This window comes from Tursiops truncatus, chromosome 3 (assembly GCF_011762595.2).
Source record: "Tursiops truncatus isolate mTurTru1 chromosome 3, mTurTru1.mat.Y, whole genome shotgun sequence".
In the NCBI taxonomy this organism is placed as follows: Eukaryota; Metazoa; Chordata; class Mammalia; order Artiodactyla; family Delphinidae; genus Tursiops; species Tursiops truncatus.
The window spans coordinates 67627701-67644457 of record NC_047036.1 but is presented as its reverse complement, the minus strand read 5'-3'; positions in this window follow the sequence as shown (position 1 = coordinate 67644457).

Genomic DNA, 16757 nt, shown 5'->3' with positions numbered 1-16757 from the left:
AATCAGCTATTTGTATACATATATCCCGTCCCTCTTGGACCTCCCTCCCACCCCCCAATATCCCACCCATCTAGGTCATCACAGAGCACCGAGCTGAGATTCCTGTGTTATACAGGAGGTTCCCACTAGCTATCTATTTTACACATGGTAGTATAAATATGTCAATCCTAATATCCCAATTCGTCCCATCCCCCTCCCCCTCCGTATCCACACATCTGTTCTCTACATCTGCATCTCTATTCCTGCCCGCATATAGGTTCATCTGTACCATTTTTCTGGATTCAACATATATGCATTAATATACGATATTTGTTTTTCTCCTTCTGGTTTACTTCACTCTGTATGATGGACTCTACTTCTATCCATATCTCTACAAATGACCCAGTTTCATTGCTTTTTATGGCTGAGTAATATTCCATTGTATATATGTACCACATCTTCTTTATCCATTCATCTGATGATGGACATTTAGGTTGCCTACATGACCTGGCTATTGTAAATAGTGCTGCAATGAATATTGGGGTACATGACTCTTTTTGAATTATGGTTTTCTCAGGCTATACACCCTGTAGTGGGATTGCTGGGTCATATGGTAGTTCTATTTTTAGTTTTTTTAAGGAAACTCCATACGGTTCTCCATAGTGGGTGTATCAATTTACATTTCCACCAACAGTACAAGAGGGTTCCCTTTTCTCACACTCTCTCCAGCATATATTGTTTGCAGATTTTTTTTTTTTTTTTTTTTTTTTGCGGTACGTGGGCCTCTCATTGCTGTGGCCTCTCCTGCTGCGGAGCACAGGCTCCGGATGTGCAGGCCCAGTGGCCATGGCTCACGGGCCCAGCCGCTCCACGGCATGCAGCATCCTCCCAGACTGAGGCACGAACCCGCGTCCTCCGCATCAGCAGGCGGACTCCCAACCACCGCGCCACCAGGGAAGCCCTGTTTGTAGATTTTTTAATGATGGCCATTCTGACTGGTGTGAGGTGATAACTCGTTGTAGTTTTGATTTGCATTTTTCTAATAATTAGTGATGTTGAGCATTTTTCATGTGCCTCTTGGCCATCTGTATGTCTTCTTTGGAGAAATATCTATTTAGGTCTTCTACCCGTTATTTGATTGTTTTTTTTTTGTTGTTTTGATATTGAGTTGTATGAGCTCTTTGTATATTTTGGAGATTAATACCTTGTCAGTTGCTTTATGTGCAAATATTTTCTCCCATTCTGAGGGTTGTCTTTTCATCTTGTTTATGGTTTCCTTTGCTGGGCAAAAGCTTTTAAGTTTCATTAGGTCCCATTTTTTAATTTTTGTTTTCATTTTCACTACTCTAGGAAGTGGGTCAAAAAAGATCTTGCTGTGATTTATGTCAAAGAGTGTTTTTCCTATGTTTTCCTCTAAACTTTTATAGTGTCCAGTCTTACATTAAGGTCCTTAATACATTTTGAGTTTATTTTTGTGTATGGTGTTAGGGAGTGTTCTAATTTCATTCTTTTACATGTAGCTGTCCAGTTTTCCCAACAGCACTCGTTGAAGAGACTTTCTTTTCTCTCTTGTATATTCTTGCTTCCTTTGTCGTAGATTTGGTGACCAAAGGTGTGTGGGTGTATCTCTAGGCTTTCTATCCTGTACCATTGATCTATATTTCTGTTTTTGTTCCAGTGCCATACTGTGTTGATTACTGTAGCCTGTAGTATAGTCTGATGTTAAGGAGCCTGATTCCTCCAACTCCATTTTTGTTTTTTTCCCTCTAGGTGGCTTTTGCTATTCAGGGTCTTTTGTGTTTCCATACAAATTGTAAAGCTTTTTTGTTGTACTTCTGTGGAAAATGCCATTGGTAGTTTGATAGGGATTACATTGAATCTGTAGATTGCTTTGGGTAGTATCGTCATTTTCACATTATTGATTCTTCCAATCAAAGAACATGGTATATCTCTCCATCTGTTTGTGTCATCTTTGATTTCTTAGATTTAAGAAATCTTAAATGTTTAAGTGTTTTATAGTTTTCTGAATACAGGTCTTTTGCCTACTTAGGTAGGTTTTATTCTAATTGTTGCAGTGGTAAATGGGATTGTTTCCTTAATTTCTCTTAATTAAACTTTCGTTAGTGTATAGGAATGAAAGAGATTTTCTGTGCCTTAATTTTGTATCCTGCAACTTTACCAGTTTCATTGATGAGCTCTAGTAGTTTTCTTGTGGCATTTTTAGGGTTTTCTATATGTAGTATCATGTAATCTGAAAATGATTCCTTTTCCAAGGAACACTTGTTGGATTCCAATTTGGATTCCTTTTATTTCTTTTTCTTCTCTGATTGCTGTGGTTGGACTTCCCAGACTATGTTGAATAATAGTGGCAAGAGTGGACACTCTTGTCTTCTTCCTGATCTTAGGGGAAATGCTTTCAGTTTTTCACCATTGAGAATGATGTTTGCTATAGGTTTGTCATATATGGCCTTTATTATGTTGAGGTAGGTTCCCTCTATGCCCACTTTCTGGAGACTTTTTATCATAAATGGGTGTTGAATTTTGTCAAAAGCTTTTTCTGTATCTATTGAGATGACCATATGGTTTTTATTCTTTAATTTGTTAATATGGTGTACCACACTGATTTATTTGTGTATATTGAATAATCCTTGCATCCCTGGGATAAATCCCACTTGATCATGGTTCATGATCCTTTCAATGTGTTGTTGGACTTTTTGTGCTAGTATTTTGTTGAGGATTTTTTTTTATTTTCATCAGTGATATTGGTCTATAAATTTTCTTCTTTTGTGATACCTCTGGTTTTGGTATCAGGGTGATGGTGGCCTCATAGAACGAGTTTGGGAGTGTTCCTCCCTCTGCAATTTTTGGGAAGAGTTTGAGAAGGATAGGTGTTAGCTCTTCTCTAAATGTTTGATAGAATTCACCTGTGAAGCCATCTGTTCCTGGACTTTTGTTTGTTGGAAGATTTTTAATCACAGTTTCAATTTCAGTACTTGTGATTGGTCTCTTTATATTTTCTTCCTAGTTCAGTCTTGGAAGGTTGTACCTTTCTAAGTATTTGTCCATTTCTTCCAGGTTATCCATTTTATTGTCATATAGTTGCTTGCAGTAGTCTCTTATGATCCTTTGTATATCTGTGGTGTCTGTTGTAATTTCTCCATTTTCATTTCTAATTTTAGTGATTTGGATCCTCTCTTTTTTTCTTGATGAGTCCAGCTAAATGTATATCAATTTTGTTTATCTCCTCCAAGCACCACCTTTTAGTTTTATTGATCTTTGCTATTGTTTTCTTTATTTCTATTTCATTTATTTCTGCTCTGATCTTTATGATTTCTTTCATTCTACTTATTTTGTTGGTTTTCTTTGTCCTTTCTCTAGTTGCTTTAGGTGTAAAGTAAGATTTTATTTATTTATTTATTGGCTGTGTCGGGTCTCCATTGCAGCATGCAGGATCTTTCATTTTAGCATGCGGGCTCTTCGTTGCACTGCATAGGCTTCTCTCTAGTTGTGGCATGCAGGCTCCAGATCATTCAGCCTTATTAGTTACAGCACACGGGCTCTCTAGTTTTGGTGCGTGGGTTCAGTAGTTGAGGCATGCTATCTTAGTTGCCCCACAGCATGTGGAATCTTTGTTCCCCAACCAGGGATTGAAATGGCATGCCTGCATTGCAAGACAGATTCTTAACCTCTGAACCACCAGGGAAGTCCCAAGTTTAGAATGTTTATTGAGGCCTTTCTTTTTTCCTGAGGTGAGATTGAATTGTTATAAACTTCCCTCTTAGAACTGCTTTTGATGCATCCCATAGGTTTTGGGTCATCATGTTTTCATTGTCATTTGTTTCTATGTAATTTTTTATTTACTCTTTGATTTCTTCACTAATCTCTTGGTTATTTAGTAGCGTATTGTTTAGTCTCCATGTGTTTGTTTACAGTTTTTTCCCTGTAATTGATTACTAATCTCATAGCATTGTGGTCAGAAAAGATGCTTGATATGATTTCAATTTTCTTAAATTTACCGAGGCTTGATTTGTGACCCAAGACATGATCTATCCTGAAGAATGTTCCGTGTGCACTTGAGAAGAAAATGTATTTTGTTGCTTTCAGGTGGAATGTCCTATAAACATCAATTAATTCTATCTTGTCTATTGTGTCATTTAAAACTTGTGTTTCCTTATTAATTTTCTGTCTGGATGATTTGCCCATTGGTGTAAGTGGGGTGTACAAATCCCCCAGTATTATTGTGTTACTGTTGATTTCCCCTTTTATAGCTGTTAGCATTTGCCTTATGTATTGAGGTGCCCTGATGTTGTGCACATAAATATTTATAATTGTTATATCTTCTTCTTGGATTGATCCCTTGATCATTATGTAGTGTCCCTCCTTATACCTTGTAACAGTCTTTATTTTAAACTCTATCTTTATCTGATATGAGTATTGCTACTCCAGCTTTCTTTTGATTTCCATTTGCATGGAATATCTTTTTCCATCCCCTCACTTTCAGTCTGTATGTGTCCCTAGCTTTGAAATGGGTCTCTTGTAGACAGCATATACATGGATCCTATTTTTGTATGCATTCATCCAATCTGTGTCTTTTGGTTGGAGCATTTAATCCATTTATATTCAAGATAATTATTGATATGTATGTTCTATTACTGTTTTCTTAATTGTTTTGGGGGATTTTGTGGGTCTTTTTCTTCTCTTGTGTTTTTTGCCTAGAGAAGTTCCTTTAGCATTTGTTGTAAAGCTGGTTTGGTGGTGCTTAATTATCTGAGCTTTTGCTTTTCTGTAAAGCTTTTCATTTCTCCATTGAATCTGAATGAGTGCCTTGCCATGCAGAGCTTTCTTGGTTGTAGAGTACTCCTGGGTTTTCCCTTTCATCACTGTAAATATATCTTGCCATTTCCTTCTGGTCTGCAGAGTTCCTGCTGAAAAATCAGCTGATGACCTCATGGGGATTCCCTTGTATGTTACTTGGTGCTTTTCCCTTGCTGCTTGTAATATTTTTTCTTTGTATTAATTTTTGTTAGTTTGATTAATATGTGTCTCGGCATGTTTCTACTTGGGTTTATCCTGTATGGGACTCTCTATGCTTCCTAGACTTGGGTGGCTATTTCCTTTCCCATGTTAGGGAAGGAAGTTCCCCACTAGTGCCTAGTTGATACCCTACTTGTGAGGAGATGTGAACTCCACATCCTCCTACTCTGCCATCTTGACTCCACCCCCTTGTTTTTCAATGTTTCTATGGGGAGATGGATGTATGGAATTGCCTACTCTTTCATTTTGGTGATGCCGTTCCTGGTTTCTTATTGAATTTTAATCATAACACCATGAGATAAATAACATGATCCCTATTTTGAAAATCAGAAAGTTTTATTGACTTGGGTTAAATAAATTAGCTAAGGCAATAATTTTAGTAATTCCTAGGTACAAGGAAAGTAACAATCATATATTTCAAATATTTCACTTGAAGTCAAAGTATGTTATAAAAAATTTCTTAAAATTAGGGAAGTTATTAAAATTTGGGCTTGTATATTGAAAAACAAATGGGTTGAGTTAGACTTACCAAATAGTTCTCATTCATCCTAAACATCCTGTGAAGATTTCATTAAACAAGGATTTTTTCCAAGAAACTAACTTTAATTATAACCATGTTGATTTTCTTTAGTTTTTGTTTTCTGTTTTTATTTTCTTGTTGATTCAGCCTTTCTAATGATTTCCTTTTTTATCCTTGTTTTCTTGCTATTGGCACAATTAAAAGAGCCTCTTATTTTCTCTGAGAACACACAGAAAGAGAGTAAAATCATTTTCATGCTTGTAGGTACTGCAAATCTCACCTTTACAAAAAACTCCTGCAACACAACTACAATAAAGAAAGAAGGACAAACATCTGTTCCTAGCTTACTTCTAAACAAAAGTTTTGTTATTGTAAAAATATTAATAGTAAAACCCAATCATTTTATGTGACATTTAAATTAGAATTATTTATTATATATATGTGGGTCCCTAGAAGCAAACTTGGAAAAATATTTAGCAAATAAAACTCTGTATTGCACTATGAAAAATAAAAATCATTGTAAAAGACCACTTTTGTGACTGCTCAAAGGATGCTGACATAAACTGTAATTTATATAAACATATAATTTTTGTTTGATTTTTATAATTTCTATTCCAAATACAACTATTCTATAATTTCTGTTTCAAAGTGATAAAAGAAAGAGAACACATGTCTCACAGTCAGCACTGTGAAATGCTGTTTGGGTGTTTTTCAGTTTAAGTGAAAACTGAAAAATTGGACTGATCCCAGGACTTGCAGTCCAGAGGCAATCTTAATTTTTTTAAGTATTATCCACCATGATTTCTAATAAAACAACAACAATAATGTGTCCTTACCTTGCATACCATTAAGAGCAATAATCAAATTATTGAAAGAAACTCATAATGATGATTCTTCCTATTCCATTAGTTGAATACTAAAATTTTATATCTTTTGAATTTTGGTGTTAACCTAAATTCTTATCTACAAAAGTCACCTCTGTCTCTGTTAATATGTGAATTAACTTTATCATTATTCTCAGAACTAACACAGTGTTAATAATTAGAAATAAACATCTTTTGATCCTTGCTGATTACTATAAAAATGACTGTCCAAATGGAGGTATTTTAAATACTATATGCCATTAAATTTTTAATTATTAATTCTCCAAAGAGCTATTTTTATTATAGCGTTTTACCAATATACAAAAAAGGTGCTGGATTTAATATATTCTAGCACTTGTCCAATTTTCAATCACTTACATTAATTAGATACCACACGATGTATTTCTGTTGCTGTGCTTTCACCTGTTTCTTTTCCTTTCACTCAATTCTATCTAGCAGAAAAAAGTCAACCTATTTTATCTACTCCTTTTGTTTAAATTCCCTTGATTAAGAGATAGGATGTAAATTCCCTGTAACTAATACCTCTTTACATTTCTTGCAAGACATTCTGCAATTAATTCTAACAGATAAAGATGAAACTCACTTTCAAATGAAATCTGTTATCCATTTCAGACAGCTTTCTTATTAATCAACATCTAGACCTTTTCTCTCTCAAACTTCTGCTTTACCCCCAAAGTCTGGGTCATTTAGTCATTAAAGGAGAATGCAAAATCTTCTATATGGTCTAAAAAGCTTACTACTGGTATTAGGGACTTCACTAATCTCCACACCCCACCCCAACCTTACTTTATTCCACCTGACTTATATAAGCATTCAGCAAAAAAGGGGAAAAGCATATTTACTTTTTCTCAATATTATCCACTTGTAGGCTATCTTGCTGTGCTTCAGATGTCCTTATAAAACTCACCTGGAAGCTGAGCACAGTTATCATAACAAAAATAAATTGTCAATTGTTTCTCTGTATATAAGAAAAACCAAGCTTCCTTATTTAAATTGTTCATTGTGATAGGGCCATGATCCTTTAGGAAGTCATAAAGCCCAATCTGACACCAAGCCCAGTGGAAACACTTAGCTGGAGACTATTTGCATAGCATGATCTAATCTCTGAATCTTTGACTCCCTGAGCCCTGCAAGTGGGCCTGAGAGAGCTACCCTGTAGATTCAGCCAATGATTCCCAACCAGATCACCAACCTGTATAAAAGCATAGACATTATTACAATGGCTCAACTGCATTGCTCCTCTGTAGAGCTTAGGCACTTCCTTCAAAAAATACTTCTATAACTGAAGGATGGAAACAGGTTATAGTGGCCTACTTGCAACTTCCTCAGTCTATCTACTTTTTTAAAGAGTATAATAAATTTACTGTAATTAGCTACCAACTATCCCAGAGGTCTCTTCTGAAAATAACTTTGAAAGGTTTCCTCTATCTTTAGCAGGTTGGGATTTTTTTTTTCTTTTCCTCTGCCTCTTCTTCCATTTCCTTCCTTAGGAAGGATATCTTAGCATTCCATCTCCTTAGCCCTGGTCAATACCAAGTTTGGGAAAGCAAAGCAAAATGTCAGAGGTTCTGTAGTCATAATAATGGGTGTTATGAAGGATGGACAATGTCAGAATTAACAAGAGAAGAGTGTGTTAGTCCTGGAGACTTGCATTCTCTCATCTTGCTTTTCTTCCTCCTAAAGACTACAAGGTCTATATTGCAGGAAAAGCTACATTTTCATCTTACTCCCACATCCCTATGACCAGATCCATGTAGTTGAGAATATGAATTAAACAATTGCCTGAAAGCTAGAACAAGTGGCCTAGAACAAGGAAGGTGAGTCAGAATCATGAGTCAAATAAAAAACGGAAACTGTGGTGATGACGGTGAATCTTAAAGGGAGGAGTTAGAGATGGAACAAGTTTAGAAGGCTTGTATTTTTATGATCTCATTGCTTTCATAAAGCAGATACATTTGTGATTGCTCAGTGAACAATCCAATTCAAACTCATATGATAATTTAAAGCATCTCTTCGGAAATCTCCAGCACCTCAGCTGTGATCTCATGAAAGCCTCACTAGTGATTCCTCTTTTAAGTCATCGCATTAAATGAATATTTTTAAACTTGAAACTTTGTTTAGTGCAATCATGGAAATCACTCTATCTAAGATTTTACTATAAAACCTATAATTCCAAATGGTTTACCTTATTTACCAGTGGAAACATTAAGGGTACCTGCTGCCTGGAAGAAAAGATCTGCCACTTGCTGGAGCCCGTGGGCTTCAAATGCACCTTCATTAATTACTCAGTGACATAAGTCTACTAACATCAGAAACTTCTGCATCTGTGCCAACATCCACCGAGCACCCTTGGCCTTCAAATGGTGAAGGATGATGCCTTAGACCCAGGCCTAGAGCTGACAGCCTTGCCCCAGCATGAAGGCCCACTATCACCACACGACAGCGTCTGATTTCTTGTCCTGTCTGGGACCCTGTCTGGGGCTTAACCCTGTCATTTTTCTTTCTCTCTTTCTCTCACTCTCTCTCTCTTTTTTTTAAACACCATGAGGAAGCCTTCTGCTTGGCCTGAGTGTGGCCCAGGTGGAGTGTGGGATTTCCAAGGAAGGCAAACAGGGCACAGCTGGAGTCCACAAGTTAGGCTTATGCGGCTTCAGGTGTGTGTTGGAGGTGGCGGGGGCGGGGGGAAGAGTAAGAGTAGGTCCTGATGGAGGGGAGTAAGCCGATAGACTAGGATGAGCTAAGGATCAGGGTCAGATCCGAAAACAGCGAAATCCTGCCCGAGCCGCTACCGCTGAAGCCCAAGCTTGCCGCGAGGAAACCTGATCTCGCGCGATTTCGGGAGTTCCACGGGGCTGATGCGGAAATACTGGGATGAAGAACACAGGGTGACCAGGACGCCGGCGGTGCAGGTCTCAGGCTCGTCCCTAAGGGGGTCTAGCTCATGCCACCTGTCAAGCAAACCCCAATGTTTGTAGCGGCCTCACTACCCCCTGCCCCACTTAGAGTTGCAGAGCAGCCGTTTTTGCCCCATGAAAGGCCAGGTAAGGTTGGGAAAAGGGCTCTGGCCCAAAGGCGGTGCAGGGGCGGACAAGAAAAAAGCTACTCCCCGCCCCGCCCCAGCCCCGCCAAAAAAAGAAACAAAACTAGCGTGTCAATAAATATTTGTGGATTGAATGGATAAATGGATGAATGTTGCATTGTTTACACTTCCACCAAGAATTTCTTGGATTAAATCAGATGACGTGTTTTAAAGAATCAAAGAATTAGTCCATAAATGTACAAAATGTTGGAGGAATAGTGAGAGAACTAATAATTGCTCTAATTTATTTAAAAGAAGAAATTTAAATATTTACATTGATACGACTTTCTTATAACTTTCATTTTGTTCTTGCAAAACCTGGTATTATTCCAATGTTAGCTTTTTAATGAAAAAAGATATTAGTACCTCAGACTGTGCTAGATGATATTGAGTGATAAAGCGACAATTTCCTTCTGCTAAGTATTTGTCCCCTTTCAAGTATATGTTTATTATATAGAAAAATAATTAATTGAAATAAGAGTCCTTCTAAAATAGAAAAAAAAATTAAGTGGGGTCTTTTAACACTAAAATATATCTCAAACAGATCTGCGTCATAATGAGAATCTGCTGTGGGCAGGACTTCTGGTGAGTAGTGATTTATTTACTTTTAATGCACAGACCCTGAATTCAAACATTAATATTGTTTTTTTAAAGAAAACACAGTACATATCTGTTATTATATTGATCTTATTTTTCCATTTATACGTGATTATTTAATGCATCATTTGTTTATCTTCTTTCTCCAACTAAGTAATTGTAAAGTGCCAACTGATTAGTCAAGGAATAAAACAACATTTGATGAAGTGATCAAGTAAGCTTACGGAGAATATGAGGATGAAGGTAGTCCTTGAAGAGGAGGGTTTAGATAGGCAAATAAAGAATTAGTTAGAATTTCAGGCAGAAAACAACATTGTATGCCACTGTGCAGAGTTTCATATGAAAATCAGCTGATTTTTAAAAAAATTTAATTTCATTCATTTATTTACATACCCATCTATTCAACAAGCATTCATAGAGTGCATACCAGGTTCCAGGCATCATGCTAAGCCTTTGGGGTACAGAATAAAATAATGCACACTTATCCACAGTTGTCTCCAAGCAATTCCATTGTGTTCATGATGTATGTGTAACAGATTTAATATACACCTGCATTATGCATTAAATCGTCACAGTCTATAGGAGCTCATCCATAAAGCAGGCTGTTGTTGAGCACATGTTGTAAACAAATGATGTAAAGCTAAGTGAGGAAACACTGACAACTCTTGTGACTTACTGAGTCATTCAAAATGAGCAATGAGCCAAAGCAGGAGTCCTACAGAGAAAGAATCAATAATGATTACATTATTATGCATATTTCCCTAAGACAAGGGTAATAAGCATGTGGCATTCACTTATGTTACTAAATAATTTTAAGGAGCCTTCCCTCCCCTCCCCAAGGACTCTAACATACCTATTTCTGGTACAAAGTAGAGAGCTCTAGACTGTTGTTAACACCATAACTCTGTTAGACTTTTGCTGCCAGTGCATTTTTCAGAATCCATCGGCTCATTTAAACCTTCAGCGGGAAAATGGAAATTGAGCATAAGTTTTACATTAAAGCAATGTTGCACTGACTAGAAGCAATGTGGCATTCCACCATTTCATCAACTGTGCTGTAGCCTGGAAACTTTAAAGGATAAATAAGTAAATTCCTTGTCTTTTCTCCCACCTTACTTTCCAATCCCAAGTCGAATGCTAGCCTTGTTTTTGTTATACTCTTAAAATGATTATTCCCATATCCTTTTAAATTATATTATTTTTTTAAAATATTAGGCTATATCTTTATCTTACTATCTATCCATGATTTTTATTACTCACTATTATCCTTCTCTAGCATTTCCTTAATATATTATTATCAGTAGCAAAGTTACATACTTTCAATAAATGATGGTTTCATAAAATTCAACTATATTCACTAGGGGAAAAAATTAAAGGAGAAAGAAAACAGTAGTGCAGGGTATTGTGGCCAAGTTTTTACTCACTAGGTTTATCCTCTAGGTTGAAATGAAAAACATAATTTTGCTACTCCTTTAGCTATGTTCCCTCATGCCTTTCAGAGACTGAGATTCAAATCCAGGCAGAAGTGCATCCTAGTGATTAAAGATACATATGTATATATGTGTCTATATATATATATATATATATATATATATATATATATACACATATATGCATATTTTAGGTTGGCAAAATGTTGATGATTGTTGATGCTGGATGAGGGGTACATTGGCCTTCATTGTATTCTCTGCATTATCATATATGTTTGAAGTTTTCCATATACAAATTAAAACTTAAAATAAAAATGTATGTACACTTACATGATCCTCCAAAGAATAAATGATTATTACAAAAAATCTGGGGAAAAACAAAACTGTGTTTTTCACCCTATCTGTAAAAGTTATCCATATCATTTAGTTTGCTCCTTAGAAAAAATTTAATCTGTTCTATCATTGAAGGAAATAAAAGTTGGGATGTTTATGTGTCACCTTGGCTAGGCTATAGTCCTCAGTAAAACACTTATCTAGATGTTTTTGTGAAGGTATTTTGTAGATGTGATTAATATCTATAATTATTTGACTTAATAAACAAGATTACATTAGATAATCTGGGGAGGAGAGTTGATTCTATCAGTTGAAAAACCTTAAAAGCAGGCTTCCCTAAAAGAGAGAAATTCTGCCTGTGTGCTCCTTCAGCTCATGCCACAGAATTCAAGCTGCACTTCTAGATGCCCGCCATGTGGATTTTGGAGTTTCCCAGCCATCTCTTACAATTCCATAATCCAATTCTGTAATTTCTAGGATTGAAAAAGTGAGGAATCATTATAAAGCTTTAGAGATTTTATAAAATTCTTACATTTTTGTTTCCAGGTTCACAAAGTCTAGACTGTGTTTTAGATAGAGTTAGGCTAAAAAGTCTACATACTGGCCAAAGTCAAGCATTTTCAAATAGTACAAAGTATAAATGATTTTGTATACATAATTTAAGTGCATGTTGAAATTTAAGAATCATGAGCTAGAAAAGAAGAATTTTTAAGAATGTCTTTTGACAGAGATTTGAATTTTCAAACCATTTTGCCTTTAGGATAGCTTTTATTAAATCCCCAATAATGACTAGGTGTCGTTTAGGGAATTATAGACTTGCATACAGGGTTCACACTGTTCTGTTTCAATATTAAATCCCTATTACTTTAATACATATTAATAGAGTTTGACGTAATGAGGAATAAGCAGAGATTCATCTTATTGGTGCAGGAGAAGGGATAATTTCTAATGTTACCAACAGAGGATAAATATATTTATGACTTGACATCCTGATTTAGCTGATGGTAAGAAATGATATAGAGACCTCATTTTACTTTGGCACTTTAATGCCTGAAAATGGGACTCATCAAGATGCATTCCTCACCACTAAGCTTCAAAGAGAAACTTTACACATTCATCTAGATCTCTCTTCAGAATTGGTGGGCACTAAAATAAAAATTAAAGGAATAAACTGCCCCCTTATCACATATGGCAATTGACATTTCTGAGGACCTATAAATCAACACATTCTCTTTTACTAACTTAACATCTGGTTATTGTAGACTCAAATAAATGTCATTCTTTCCTGTTGGCCATTGATTTTACTCAATCTAGGCAATTTTCCATCCTTCTGTTTTGGGATTTACTCCTCAAAATGCCTCCAAATTCTGGACAAGATGAGGATAAGTTGCATTTCCTTTTACACTTCATTAGCTTTAACAAATATGTAGCTGGCACTTACACAAACATCATCTTACCTGCTGTTCTGTTCCTCGCTATATTGCTTTCCTGCTGTTTTTACAGGTGGCGTTTAGGCAGTGCTGTTCTGAGATATATCATCATTACTGTATCATTGTCACAGACTTGCCGACACAAATCTGGGAACAAAAGTTAACTTGGAAAAATTACAATCAAAATATCCAAAGCTCACAAGGCACAAAATGGAAAATAGTGTATATTTAAGACCACCTTCACCTCCCAAAATCATTGGAAAGAAATCACTATTGTCTTCTTTCCACCCACGTTATTGTTGCACTATTAAATAGTTTAATGTGAAATCCAGCATATTTGTTAATGCAGTGATGTTCTCTTTTTTTCCTCTTTATAAGGTTAGAGTATACCATCACCAGTACTAAAATAGACCACATTTTGTTCCACCTTTACACATCATTTTGTTGTAGCTGTTTGGACTTTTGCCACTGCTGAGTGTTAACCACAGTGGTTATCACCAGATGTAAACAAATTTTAAGATGTCTCTTTTTAGGATTATCATGAAAATGTGAAACCAGGCATTTAACTTGAAAAAAGTGAAGTCACATGCAAAGTTAAATGTAGATCAACCCTTTATAAAACAAACAGGCAACAAAATAAGACAAACTCTCTTCTCGTTCCTTTGATCAATTAATGAATTTATCCATTAAATAAATCATTATTCCTTCCATGTACCAGGCCCTGGGGATACAGTATCTTATAAGGGTCCATTGTCCTGGTCTTGCTCTATAGTTAACTTCAGTGTTGGGTTTAGGTCTCACTATGGCTAGCAGTCTGACACAAAAATAAAGGGCCTGCATAGAGGCTAAGGCTCCAAAAATCTGCCCTTTTCACTATCCCCCACTGCCATCCTTTTCCTTCTTTGTCTAAACCCTCTTCCCTGGGACTCTCTGTCATTAGCACATGGGGAGAAATTTCTGGGAAAATATAGCATGACCAGCAGTATCTTGCCCCTGGCAGAGGTTCCCTGGACAGAGATCATGGAACCCTATTTAACTTAACTGTCCCAGTGTCTGAAACCTTTTGGTATTGCCTATTGTTATTAGAAATTTAGATTATATTCCTTGCATTCTGTGTAATCTCTCAGCTTTCCTTTTGTACTCATGCTAGGTATGACACTACTCACTTGCCCTCATCAGGGGAAAATACCCATTTCTCCCTTATTTTAGGAGCTTCTCTAACAATGAAATAAGAAACAAAAAAGAAATGAGTGAAAAATGCTCAAAATCGGCCAAAGAAAAAAAATCAACATGGTGTAACATGAAAACAACTGGAGTCAAATGACCATATTAAAAATTCCATATTCTTCATATCCATTGTTTCCGGGCAACTCTGGCTGAAATTAAATTCTAATTTGCAAAAAAAATGAAAAAGAAAAGCAAAACAAACAAAAAATAGTACTGTCACTGCTAGTTAATGAATGTCATTTTGTTCCATTGAAAATTATTTCATATGTTAGCCAGAAATGAAAATTTTGTCTTTGGGGAGAAAAACAAAAACGCCCAGAAAGTTACTGCTGTCCTGCCGCTTAAAATCAGGTGGTCTCCATAGTCAGTGTCAACTCCCCTCCCCCACTGCCAGTCCCACCCCGTTATCTCCCCAAAAATTCAAGCACATGTCCTCTTCTTTTCTGGAAGGAAGGAACATGCCATTTTCAGTGCCTGTGAGTTGCTTCCTCCAGAGAGCAATCAATTATTGATTGTGTGAGATTTCATAAATAAAGCCAAATGTAAGTAGGTGAGTAATCATTCATTTCTGGTGCACCTTGAGAGAACAGTACAGTGATAAGGAAAACAAAACATTGACTGTGTTTCCAGTTCATTCTGTGCAAGTTTAGCAGATGCATGCTTTGTACAGTTCATAAGGATTCTTTCATTGTCAGCTGGGATGTTTGGCGTGTTAAAGCACCCAGACAAGAAAAATGGCATCTTGAGAGTACCTACTATGTATTAGCAGCTTTATATACTTATATGGGTTACTGTGCCAAACATCAGTTATATCAATTCTTTCTTCCTTTTTTTTTTTTTTTAATAGGGCTTATCTGACTGGTTCTGATCCTGATTATATTACTTGCTTGCCATGTGACCTTGGCAAGTTTTTAACCACCCATTCCATTTCCTCATCTCCAAAATGGGGATAATAACAGAAAGTTATTTCATAAGACCATTATGAGAACATACAACACATACATTTTATCACTTAGGCCTCAATCAGAAGCAGAACCAGTAGAAGATAAAAGCATACATATATATTAAATGCATTTGTTACAGGGAATTGGTCTTATATAAGTGTAGGAATTAATTAAGCAGTCCGCATAAGACTGTTTCCAGATCTGACACCAGAGCTCAGAATCCACAGGACAGGCAGTCAGGAAAGGAAGATAGATGCAAGGTGGGAAAGATCAAGGGCAGGCTGGAACCTATAAGCTTGAGTTGGGTGCAGCCCCACTGGGGGCCTGAGTCTGGTCTTATTGCTCCTAATCTTAGTGACATGTGTATCCTGCATATGCTGGGGCCCTTTGTCACAGAGATAAACACAAACACCTGGTCCAGCAGTGCGAGCAGCTGATGGGTGATCCTGAGGAGAGAGAGCAATTGCAGGCTCAGCTGCTGCTTCACACCAATGAGGTGAATCAGCTGAACAGCAACAATGTGTACTTTTGGTAAGAAACGGCTGCGGCTTCCAAATCTTCCAAGAATCCTCCTTGTGGCCTCCCCTTATCAGAAACAATAAAAGAAAGTGAATTCTGGGAAATGTAGTTCATCCTAGCCAAGTTGATACATTATAATAGTATTCCACACACACAGGTGGGCATATACCACGTATTTGAGTTTTCTTTGACTAACTCATAGTGTCTGTTGTATTATTTTGTTTTATAATTTGCTTATTTTCACCCAGAAGTTTAGTAAGATTCAGGACAGATTTTATGAGTAAAAGGTGGTGGAGAAGACAGCTTGTCAAATTGAAATGAGGTAGTCAGAACAAGTGTCAATTGACAAAGTCACAATTTGTAATGGATTTATTATAAACAAAATTCAAAGTTAACAAAAAATTCATTAAAAGTTGAAATTTCTGATCTTTGTAAATCTGAGGCAGCTTCTTTCTCTCTACCAATTAAGATTAAATGTACCCAAGAATATCCCACTTTCAGCTCTCTTCCATAGAAAGTCCAGGAATGTAGTTCCAGCTTCTCTGAGTACTTATTTACTCAGTCATCTTCTAGGAGGATAGATTTTATTTTGAGATAGAGATTCATTTTATACATGGATTCTGTACAGGACCGCTTTATTCTTGCTGAGGGCAAGATTCCTTTGCTGTTGGGGATTGAGTAAACTTACCATTAACTGCTCAATTAAGTTTATCTTCAGTTGAACAAATGTAAATTCAGGTACTCTGACAATATGTTAAATATGTTTAAACTTTCATGATTG